Source organism: Leptodactylus fuscus, chromosome 1, assembly GCF_031893055.1.
Source record: "Leptodactylus fuscus isolate aLepFus1 chromosome 1, aLepFus1.hap2, whole genome shotgun sequence".
Taxonomy (NCBI): domain Eukaryota; kingdom Metazoa; phylum Chordata; class Amphibia; order Anura; family Leptodactylidae; genus Leptodactylus; species Leptodactylus fuscus.
Genome location: NC_134265.1, coordinates 212,152,935 through 212,165,442, shown reverse-complemented (window position 1 = coordinate 212,165,442; position 12,508 = coordinate 212,152,935). Strand labels below are relative to the sequence as shown.

General features: G+C 44.5%; 1 protein-coding gene across 1 annotated transcript in view; it reads right to left on the bottom strand.

Annotated features, from left to right (window-relative positions):
* ADGRL3 (adhesion G protein-coupled receptor L3) overlaps window positions 1–12,508 on the bottom strand; it is an 877,296-nt gene that overhangs the window by 485,638 nt on the left and 379,150 nt on the right. The gene's annotated exons all lie outside the window — the stretch shown is intronic.

Below are 12,508 nucleotides of genomic sequence, written 5' to 3'. Positions count from 1 at the left end.
CCATTTTGTAAACTACACCCCTCAAGGGATTTATCAAGGGTTATACTGATCATTTTGATCCAACAGCTATTTCATAGATTTATTAACATTGGGCAGTGAAAATGAAAAATTATATTTTTGCAATAAAATGTAGCTTTAGCCATTTTTTTTTTTTCATTTTTACAAGGGGTTAAAAGAGAAAATGTAACCAACAATTTGTTACACAGTTTTTCCTGACTACGAAAGTACCACACATGTGGAGGAAAACTGCTGTATTGGCACATGGCAGGGCAAAAAAGGTAGGGAGTGCCATTAGGCTTTTGGAGGGCAGAATCATTTTCAGTTACCATGACACATTTGACCCTAGGGTGCTAATGCTAAAGGCTATAGTGATCATTTTGACCCCAAAGATGCTATCCATAAAGAAATGTGCAGCAGATGGTGCAAAATGAGTATTGACAATTTCCCAGATAGGCCATTTCAATGCCCAAAAGTTCCTGTCTACATCACGGCACTGTAAAATGTCAGCTCTCCAGTTATTATGCTCTGTCTCCAAAATCCAAACTCTTCCAAAATCCATATAGCGCTGTTCTTTTCTGCACTCTGCTGTGTGTCCAACAGCAGTTTTACCCACATATATTGGTTAAGTGGGGTTCCCCAGGTACAACAATGTGAAATATGTGGGCATAAACTGTTGCCTAGGCACACACTGTATAAGATATATATATATATATTTTTTTTTCTATTTACTGGTGATGTGGCCATATGAAGGATTGTTTGTGATATAACACGTACTTTTCAATGCCACCATTTTGGGGTGCCTGTAAGTTATTGATTAAATTGTATTACCGTGTATACTCAAGTATAAGCCGAATTTTTAAGCACAGTTTTTGTGCTGAAAATGCCCCCCTCAGCTTATACTCGAGTCAAGCAAAAAAAAAAAAAATATATATATATATTTTTTTTTTTGGGGGGGGGGGGGGGTCTATGACCAGCCACAATAGTAATGTATAGAATCTCCCATAATATAGTGAGGGGAAAATAAAGAAGCTTTAAAAAATATAATAAAAAAAATTAAAAAAAAAGTTCGAAATCACTCCTTTCCCTAGAATACATATAAAAGTAGAAAATCACTGTGAAACACATATACGTAAGGTATCCTTGTGTCTGAAAGTGCCTGGTCTACTGAATATAGGGGATCTGCAGTGCTCCTCTTCCGTCAGGAAGGGGTTAATAGGAGCACTGCAGATACCCTAATTCCAAGTGGGGGGAAAATAAACCCAGTCCTCAAGCTCAGGGAAGGGGCAGACAGACAACCAAAACACCCCCTCCCCTTCCCCAGCACCCAGCAACTACTGCACCCAAAATCTCCGACCATTTTAATTTTTGAAAAATTACCAGTAGCTGCTGCATTTCCCCCCTAGGCTTATACTCGAGTCAAAAAGTTTTCCCAGTTTTTTTGTGGTAAAATTATGGGGGGTCGGCTTATATTTGGGTCGGCTTATGCTCAAGTATATACAGTAACTCTTTCTCAGTGGGATGTAAAAGTAAACATCCATCCTGGCATTGCTTTTTAACATTTATTTATTTTTCCCCTTGCAGTGTACAATATAAGTAACATGTTACCTTTATTCTGCAGGTCCGTATGATTACAATGATACCTCATTTATATTGTTTTTTAATATAGTGTAAAGTGTAGAGTGTAAAATTCCATTTAGGTAAAAGAGAAATTATTTTGCATCACCATTTTCTGAAAGGTACAACATTTTTATTTTTCTGTTGACAAAGCTGTTTGAGGGCTTATTCTTTGCGGGATAACCTTTGCTTTCTATTGGTACTATTTTGGTTTTCACTGGTCCATTTCATTACTTTTTGTTGAACAAAAGTGGCGAATAATCATTATTTTATGCGGTTTTGTATGTTTTGGGGGGGTTTTTTTATGTCGTTTAGCTTGCAGATTAAATAATGTTTTAATTTTATTATTCAGGTTTTTACGGACATGGTGATACTAAATATGTAAAAAAAACCAAAACTTTATATTACATAATAAAACATTTTTCATGGGGAAATTGTATTTTTGGGGCTTTGTTTTTTTTAAAATTTAGATTATGAACCCCATATAGGGATCACAATGCACATTTTCTTTTTTTTTTGTCCTATCAGTCTGTTGTTTTGCTGTGCTAACCACTGAGCCACCATGCTGGCCCATTTGTTTTTTAAGATGTTTAAAATTTTTCTTTGTCCCCATAGGAGATTGAAGCAGTGATCTTCTGATCGCTGGTTCAATAGATATACACTGTAATACACGTGTATTGCAGCTTATAGGAGGCTGTCAGTCCCTGCAGTGGTTCTGCATTATTTTTCACCATATGTTAAAAATAATTTTAGAAGTTTGTAAATCGGGGAAACACGCAGATATCTAATGCCAAACATGTATTGTTCCTTGTATGCTAGCTCTCTGATGTACAAGGCATAAAAGCAATTTTTTGTGCAAAACTATGTTTTAAGCAATCTCCCAAAAAAGTATGTGTAGTGGGGATGGGACCATCAACCATGTCAAATTTATCATAATTTATTCCAAAAGCCCAGCGTAAAAGATATGGGATATGTATGTCAGCTACAAGCTGGTGTTCATTTTCAACCAAATGCACTGTCCAGGTGAGGGTGCCTCCTTTTTTAGAGGCACCCTACACCATCTCAGGGCTATGATGACAAGAGTTAGTAACGCCAATCTTTATAAGCCTGTCAGAATGTGTTTATATTTAGAATTTTTAGTTTGCTCTAATTTTTTTAAACTTTTTTTTTCTTTTTGTACTGTTACTTTTAAACTCCCTAGGGGTCTGTTCACTAATATAATGTACTGAAATGCTAATGCATTTCACAGAGCAGGGCAACAGAAGCACTGATCAAGGTAAGCTTGGCATGGCTGACAGACTGCTCCACTAGTCCTCAATCACAGAGCTAACTGGCAATGGTGGATTATGTAGATAATCTGTTTTTCCTTAGTCATAACAGCAGCACAATATGGGGTATTTCTGCTACTGTGTACTGGTAGGACAGCAATTAATTCATATGCATGACTAGGCCATAAGAGGGCACAGGAACCTCCTCCCCGCATGTTAATACAAAAGTACAATAATAATACAATAGGGAGGGAAGCCTTGTGCTGCTGTTATGACTAAGGGAAAACAGATTATCTACATAATCCACCATTCCCTGTCATCATACCAGCAGCACAATGTGGGGAGATGTCAAGTAATCTCCCTAGGAAGGGTTTCCTCAATTTACAGAGCTCAAGACCAACCGCCCGAAGGCAGTAGCATCCGAAGCACATGAGCTAAGCCTATAGTGCTTCACAAATTTGTTATGAGAGTACCAAGAAGCTGCTGCGCAGATTTGTTCCAACAGCACTGCCCTCCTCTCTGCCCATGAAGTCAAGACTGCCCTCGTACGCCCTAAGGCAAGCTGGAGGGAAAAAAAAACCTTGAGAAGGCAAAGTGAGCTTAATGGCTTCTCTGACCTACCAAGAAATAGATGCTTTAGAGGCTTTTTGGCCTCTGAACCTTCCAGCAAAGTTAATCAGAAGACTGTCAGTTCTTCTGAGAGATCTCCTACACTCCAGATAGATTCGCAGACATCTACCTACGTCCAGCATATGAAGGCTTACTTCCGAGGAGGAGGAGGGAGAAAGAAAGAAGACTGGCAACGAAATCAGCTCATTTAGGTTTGCCAGGGAAGGCACTTTAGGCCTAAACTCCGGTAGGAAACGCACCCTATCTTCAAAGAAGGAGATTTAAGGCTCTTCTGAAAATAGCGTGTGAAGTTTCCCTACTCTTTTGGCCAAAGTGATTGCCAAATGAAAAGTTGTTTTATAGGTCAAAACTTTAGGTCCACTTCTTCTAGTGGCTCAAATAGGGAGTCGCAGAGTCCTGACAGGCCCGTACCGAGATCCCACTGCTGTACTAGAGCTGATACACAGGGTCTAATCTTCATTGTACCCTTTAAGAATCCACTGACCAAAGGGTGTTGAGTCAAACACCTCCTCAGATAGGCGGACAGGACTGCAACATGTACCTTCAGAGTGGAAGGAGATAGTCCTTTATCTAGGCCGTCCTGTAGGAAATAAAACACCGTCCCCACCGAGGGGTTAGAAAAAGCCATATTGCATCCAAGGCACCAAGACTTGAAGATTTCCCAAAGGGTCCTCAGGACAGCCTCTGACAGTCCACTATTCAGTAATAGGGACTGGTCAACCTCCAGGCTGTCAGGTTGAATCTCACCAGATTCTGGCACATCTGTCCTCCTTGAGTGACCAGGTTCTTGAAGGGGGAAGCCTCCAGTATACACCATGACTCCTCTGTATGAGCTGGGCAAACCAAGTCCTTTTCGGCCAGAATGGGATTATGGGAATCGCCTGGACTTGGTCCTGTCTTATTTTCATCAATACCTTGGGTATTGATTTGGAGGGAATATGTAATTCAATTGGAGGGAATATGTATACCAGCCTGAACCTCCAAGGGATGGACAGGGCATCCACTGCCATGGGATTTTCCTCCTGTTATAGAGAGCAGAACTTCTCTACCTTGGCGTTGAGTCGGGTTGCCATGAGGTCGACTTCTGGAAGGCCCCATTTCTGGGCAATTTGTTGGAACACCTCTGGATTGAGGGACCATTCTCCTGATATTTCTAATACCTCGATCCACCACTATGTTCAGGGAGCCCTTGATGTGAACAGCGGATAAATGGGTCAGATTCTTCTCTGCCCAGATTCGTTTCTTTCAGGAGAGTTTTGGACCTGGTTCCTCCCTGTTTGTTCAGACACAACACTGTTATCATGTTGTTCGACCGGCCTCTGACAGCCTTCCCCTTGAGGTATGGGGTGAAGTGCAGAAATGCCAGGTATGCCACCTTGCGTTCCCTCTGGTTGGAAGCTCCTACTTCCAGGCTGCTCCAACGACCTTGCACAGTCCTCTCGTCCACATGGGCTCCCTATCCCTGTCCTAACTGGTTGTGCTAAGGACCTTTCGTCTTTCAGAAGTATCCACCTTCTGAGGGAAAGACAGGTACTGGGAGAAAGGCAGATCCTCTTGTGGAGTCCTCCTAGAGACCTGTTCCAGGTCTTCAATACTTCCGTTTGGTGCGGATGGGAATGCCATAAAGCAAAAGGGATCGCCCTGGCTGAGGATGACATTAGGCCTAGAACTCTCCTGTCGGTTCTGAGGGATACACGCCGCGTTTTGTATAGAAAACAGGCGACTGCCTCTATTCTCAACCTCCTTGGGGTGGATAATGAGATCTGCAGAGCCACTGAGTCCGAACCCTAGAACTTTCCTCTGGGTGGATGGTACTACCTCGGATTTGTCCCAATTGATTAGCCAGCCTAGCCTTTGAAGGAAGGAGATGGCTATCTGTGGACGTTATTGGAGGACTGGAGCTGACTGAGCTTTTATGAGCCAGTCATCAAAATAGGGAACTATGAACAGACCTTGAAGTCTGAGGGCGGCAGCGACAGAAGCCACCACCTTGGTGAAGGAGTGAGGAGCGGAAGAGATGCCAAAGGGTAGGGTGGAAAACTGGTAATGCTTCTGTGACCTGAAACTTGGATGGCAATCCTGAGGTATTTTCTGTGTGACCGAAAGATGGATACGTGCAAGTACGCGACCTTGCCTCATTGGAGAAAGGACGTTACTGAATCGATAGATTCCACCCTGAAACGCTTTCCCCTTATAAAGCGATTCAGATATCCTAAGTCTATGATTATTCCCCAGTCTCCGAATCCTTCTGAAGGAAGAACTCTCTCCAAGGATCCTTTCTGGATATAGTCGAGGATGGAGCTTTACTGGATGGACTGACGAGCAACAGGCAGAGGACGAGTTGTGACAAGGCGGTCGAGTGGAGAATGGGAAAACTTGACAACGTAGCCTCGTTCTACTACTTGCACCACCCAAGGGTCTTGAATAAGAGCATGTCACATCGGTCAGGAAATGGGAGAGTCGACTTCCCCCCCACAGGGAACCCATCAAAATTTGATTTCTTCCTTCGATCCTCCTAAGGGCGTCCACGTCCAGGGCCTCTCGGACAAAATTTTGTGCGCCTCTTTGACTGGGATCTGGGGCGTGGAGCCATGCCCTCTACCAGAGGCCTCCTGTCTGCTTCTGGAGGCTTGGGGCAGGGACTTGCCCTTAGTGTCCCCGAGACCCTCCATCAAATCGTCCAGTCCGAGTCCAAGAGTCTTCCTGGCTCAAACGGTAGCGCGTATAGCGCAAATTTTGTTGAGGTGACAGCCCTCCAAGGCTTAAGTCAGAGGGGTCTCCCAGCTGCTTTGATAGGGCGATGTTCTTAGAGGATGAAGTCAGCCCATGAAGTCAGCAGCCATAAACAGGGAGGACATTGAGGACAGTATGTCGTCTCTAGGGACCCCAGAATCAATAACCCGTTCTAGCTGGGCAAGATGGGGAACATAAACTATCCGCTACAGTAGTAGAGGTTATGGCCACAGAGGCCGTGGAAATAGCATTCTCTCAGGGTTCCACACACATCGGACCAGAAGGTCTTGCATATTGGAACCATCATCCAGTGGGACCACTGTACGTCGAGAGAGCTTCGCGACTACCAAATCCACCTTAGGAGGTGGACCCAAAGGATCTAGCTGTGATGAAGCTATGGGGTACAGGGTCTTGCCTCTGACAGTCCTCTATTCAGGAATAGGGACTGGAATTATGATGAGCTCTCTCAGGATGTTTCCACTCGATCTCCATTAGCTTGGCCAAAGCTGCGTCCACTTGGAAAGGCCCTCTTTCCCCCAGAGGTGGACGGGGAGGCTTGCTTCCCCATCAACATCCTGGTCGCCTGACCGGATGGACTTCAGCAGCCTTCCCATCTTTTCCATGGGGAATAGAGGTCTGCTGGTACTGGAGCTTTGTCAACAGATGAGATGGTCTGCTTATCCACGTGTGGATATTCCAGAGATGGAAGGGATAATGAGTGCCTAACCGTGCGCAATTTTTATTTATTTATTTACTTACTAGCCTCTGCCCGCGAATTCGTCAGAGGGTTGTTGGCGTAGATGATCCGCCTATATTCAGCTAATTGCTGCCGTCGATGGTTTGCCTGCTCCAGCATTTTGGCAGCTCTCAAGCTGTCCTGCTGCTGACCTTGTTCCTCACACCGTGCCTGTGATTTTTCCGGCATCTCAGCAGTTCGTTGGGGCGCCATATAATGAGCGTGTTGTTGGTGTTGATGATCCGCCTGCTCCGGCGTTTCAGCAGCTGTCAAGCTGGCCTGCCGCTGAACTTGTTTCTCGTGCTGTGCCCGTGATTGTTCCGGTAGCTCCGGTAGTTGATCCCCCTCAGCTCCACTTGTGGAGAGCTCTGGCTCTGACTTCTGGCTCCTTCATAGCTCTCCTTGTTTGCGACAAATTACATTTTCTTTTTCCATGCATGTTGAAAATTGGCCAACTGCCAATTTGGATCGAAAGTGTTTGCCCATGTCAGTTTGTTGACCATGCCTGGAACAGATCAGATAATATGCAAATGCATGAACACTGAGGGTTAGTATGTGTTTATGCAAAGAGATAACAGCCCTGGCTTTCTCAGAAGCTGAGATAAGAGCAGTGTAATATAGTATGTGAACAAAAATTCATAACAGTCATGAAGCCATGTCATTTACCGGGATAAAAAGTAGCCTATATTTTAATCGAGGTTACAATCTATCTATGTGCCGAATTTCAGTCACATCCATTCAGCCTTTTTTGCGTGATTGACACATACACTCACCGGCCACTTTATTAGGTACACCATGCTAGTAACGGGTTGGACCCCCTTTTGCCTTCAGAGCTGCCTCAATTCTTCGTGGCATAGATTCAACAAGGTGCTGGAAGCATTCCTCAGAGATTTTGGTCCATATTGACATGATGGCATCACACAGTTGCCGCAGATTTGTCGGCTGCACATCCATGATGCGAATCTCCCGTTCCACCACATCCCAAAGATGCTCTATTGGATTGAGATCTGGTGACTGTGGAGGCCATTGGAGTACAGTGAACTCATTGTCATGTTCAAGAAACCAGTCTGAGATGATTCCAGCTTTATGACATGGCACATTATCCTGCTGAAAGTAGCCATCAGATGTTGGGTACATTGTGGTCATAAAGGGATGGACATGGTCAGCAACAATACTCAGGTAGGCTTTGGCGTTGCAACGATGCTCAATTGGTACCAAGGGGCCCAAAGAGTGCCAAGAAAATATTCCCCACACCATGACACCACCACCACCAGCCTGAACCGTTGATACAAGGCAGGATGGATCCATGCTTTCATGTTGTTGACGCCAAATTCTGACCCTACCATCCGAATGTCGCAGCAGAAATCGAGACTCATCAGACCAGGCAACGTTTTTCCAAACTTCAATTGTCCAATTTCGATGAGCTTGTGCAAATTGTAGCATCAGTTTCCTGTTCTTAGCTGAAAGGAGTGGCACCCGGTGTGGTCTTCTGCTTCTGTAGCCCATCTGCCTCAAAGTTCGACGTACTGTGCGTTCAGAGATGCTCTTCTGGCTACCTTGGTTGTAACGGGTGGCTATTTGAGTCACTGTTGCCTTTCTATCAGCTCGAACCAGTCTGGCCATTCTCCTCTGGCATCAACAACGCATTTCCGCCCACAGAACTGCCGCTCACTGGATGTTTTTTCTTTTTCGGACCATTCTCTGTAAACCCTAGAGATGGTTGTGCGTGAAAATCCCAGTAGATCAGCAGTTTCTGAAATACTCAGACCAGCCCTTCTGGCACCAATCAACCATGCCACGTTCAAAGGCACTCAAATCACCTTTCTTCCCCATACTGATGCTCGGTTTGAACTGCAGGAGATTGTCTTGACCATGTCTACATGCCTAAATGCACTGAGTTGCCGCCATGTGATTGGCTGATTAGAAATTAAGTGTTAACGAGCAGTTGGACAGGTGTACCTAATAAAGTGGCCGGTGAGTGTAAACATCCAAACACACAAACATCCAAACTTTCACATTTATAATATTAGTAGAATTTTTTTGGACATATGGGAAATATCCTTGAGAATCCTCCATGAATTCTTTTACCTCAGGAGGAGGGGCTATGCAGGAGTGGCAGTGGGATCAATGCAGATATAAAACCCCATACTTTTTTTTTTTCTTTTTTCTTTATTGTTTTGTTTTGTTTCTCTTCTACTCTTTCTCCTCCTACCATCAGGAAGAGGTACTTCGCAGACAGCGCAGGCCATATGCCTCCTCTTGGAGGAAGACTCCCGTCTTCTGTGGTACCCAGAGGAGGGGTAGACGACCTATGTGGAGCCACTAGCCCACTCAACTCTGGAAAAAAGACATTTAACCACCGGACCACAGGTAAACCAAGACCTTCCAGACTTACAGAACTGAGGCACTTCAGCGCTAATACACTTCTGTGAGAATACACAGGAACCAATTCTCACCACTGGGGGTGGTTACAAATGCAATTTTCCAGATACGTCTGTAAGCTACAGCCAGCTACACGTACTCAACCTAGAGAAAAGACTAGGTAGCCCCACCGGAAACTAGTAAGGCAGTGCTTCTAGTGCAAACTGCCCTTTAAATAAGTCCAGGGCCGGAGGGGGCTTGTGCTGCCACTGCATCAGGCCCTCAAGTTTTAAAACAAACCATCCCCAGAGGGTTTTAATTATGGTGGTAAAAGAACCAACCGCTCGCCTCTAAGAGAACTTAGAGAGGTTCTTTTTTTTTTTTTTTTTTTTTTTTAAAAGAAACATACTATCAAGAGTAGTCTTTGAGCACCTTCAACATACCTCACCTGGGGCTGTGATTTGCTGGAAATCAGCGATCCTCAAACTCACTGTCATAAGATTGGCTGCTGTTCACATTAGCTGCGATTTGTGGCAGAGGCTCAGCCTAACAGCCGAGCGAGACCACAGAGTCTGATGAGGGAAGAGAAACTCCCCTCAACCCCAGCTGTGACAGCAGCCTGGGTAAGCGCTCACAGGCGCTGACAAACACAACAGAATGGGAGTTGACCGAACACCAATAGCAATTGATATTAGTGCTTTTTAGTTTCTGCACTAAATACAGAGAAAAACTGCCCACAACGTCCAACAGCTGCAACTGGAGCACAGGTAAGTGTGCACAGATGCTTACAAACACCACAGAAAGGAAGTTAACAGTGTGCCCAAAGCAATAGACATTAGTGCTTTTAGTTTCTGCACTAAAACAAAGGAAAAGCTGAAAGAGGATTCAGCTTACCTTACTGCTGGCAATGAGTCAAACTGCAACAGCTGAAAATATGTTAGCAAAAACCTGCAAAGCAGGTAAGACACAAGACTGCAATATAAACCTAAATCTTTCTCTCAGAAAGAAAGGAAAAGAAAAAGGTTTACAGACACCTTCTTCCAAACCATACAGGAGGCCACAGAGCCTCCACCACCTGTCCCACCATCACAGTACAGAAAAAAAACACGCGGCGGAGGGTCCTGTGCCCTCTTATAGGGCCTAGTCATGCATATTCATTAGTTGCTGCTTAAAAATTCTGCCTGTCCTACTAGCGCACAGGGGCAGAAATACCCCATATTGTGCTGCTGGTATGACGACAGGGAATGGGGATCTATCATCAACTTGACCAAATACAGCTGGATAACAGAAGTGGTATAAAACCAAGGCAATGAGCTAAAAACACCAAGGAGACATATTCAGCTATATCTGACAAATGAAGCAAGATAGATAAAGCAAAATATTTGGTAAAACACTTCAATTAGCTTAAGCTATAAGTTTAAATTTCTTTCTGGAGAAAAGAACACCGCTTTAAACTTTCCTTCAAACATATGTGTTTTTTGTAAGCCACAAAAGATTATTATACTTTGAAGTTTCCTCACACTCCAGAGTATGAAAAGTCTCCAATCTTTATACTCTGGGGTATGAAGAAATTTCAAAGTATAAGGCTCCATTCCCACGGAGTAACGCACCGCTGATTTAGACATGTAAACACATGTCAGAGCGAGGTGCTTCAAAACAGATCCCATTGATTTCAATGGGTACCGGCTTACGCGCGCTACACATTGAAATCAATGGGAGTCTTTATAACCCATTGATTTCAATGGGTAGCGCGCGTAAGCTGGCACCCATTGAAGTCAATGGGATCTGTTTTGAAGCAGCTCACTCTGACACGTGTTTACATGTCTAAATGAGCGGCATGTTACTCTGTGGGAACGGAGCCTAATAGTCTTTTTTGGATAGCAAACCCCAAGTTTTGAGTTCAGTTTGTAGTTTTGTAAATTTTTTCTATGCCTGAAAAATGGCATGAGTATATGATAAATCTGTTTTATTAAATTATTACCATTACAATCCCCTCAAAAAAATTACAAAAAAGACATATATTTGAAGGAAAGTTTAAAGTAGTGTTCCCATCTCCAGAAAGAAATTTTAACTTATAGCTTAAAGGAATCCTATCATTCACACACTATTTTTTTCTAGGTACCACGTTGGAATAGCCTTAAGAAAGGCTATTCCTCTTCTACCTTTCGTTGTCTTCTCCGTGCCGCCGTTCGCCTACAATCCTTCTTATCGGTATGCAAATTAGCTCTCTTGCAGCACTGGGGGCGGGCCCCAGCGCTCAAACAGCACTGGGGGCGTCCCCAATGCTGCGAGTTAACTCTCTCCAGCGCCGGCTCCATCTTCGTCAGGAGCGTCCTCTTCAGACTCTTCTTCCGGCGTTGGCTTGTAACTTCTATGCCTCGGGCCTTGAGCAGAGCAGATTGTGCATGCCCACAGGCCATGGCAAAATGGCCGCTTCCAATACTGTGCAAGCGGCCATTTTCTCGTGGCCTGTGGGCATGCGCAGTCTGCTCTGCCCGAGGCCTAGAAGTTACAAGCCACCGCCGGAAGAAGAGGCTGAAGAGGATGCTCCTAATGAAGATGGAGGTGGCGCTGGAGAGAGTTCTCTCACAGCATTTGGAAGCCCCAAGTGCTGCGAGAGAGCTAATTTTCATACCGACAAGAACCGGGATTGTAGGCGAATGGCAGCACAGAGAAGACAACGAAAGGTAGGAGACGAATAGCCTTTCTTAAGGCTATTCCGATGTGGTACCTAGAAAAAATAGTGCATGAATGATAGGATCCCTTTAAGCTAATTGAAGTGTTTTACCCAATACTTTGGGGGATGCCCAGGGGGAGTGAGGGAAAATGATAAACACCTATACTCATCTTGCCTCACCTCTCTTGAGTATCCAGCAGTACCTCAGCATCCTCTTCTGTCCTCTGACGTTGCACACCCTAGGGTTTCAGCACTGTGACATTAATGCTCCTCACAGAACCACTGAAGCCCAATGACATGCCTCATTGGTAAACCCGGGGTGCTTGACGTCAGTCGTAGGCCAGAAGAACCCTGATGATGATGCCAAGGGACCATCAAATGCCACAAAGATGCCCAGGAGAGATGAGGCAAAGTGAGTATAAGTGTTTATTTTTTCCTCACCTCCCCTGGGCCTTCACTTATCATACTCTCGGGTCTGAGCAGACCACA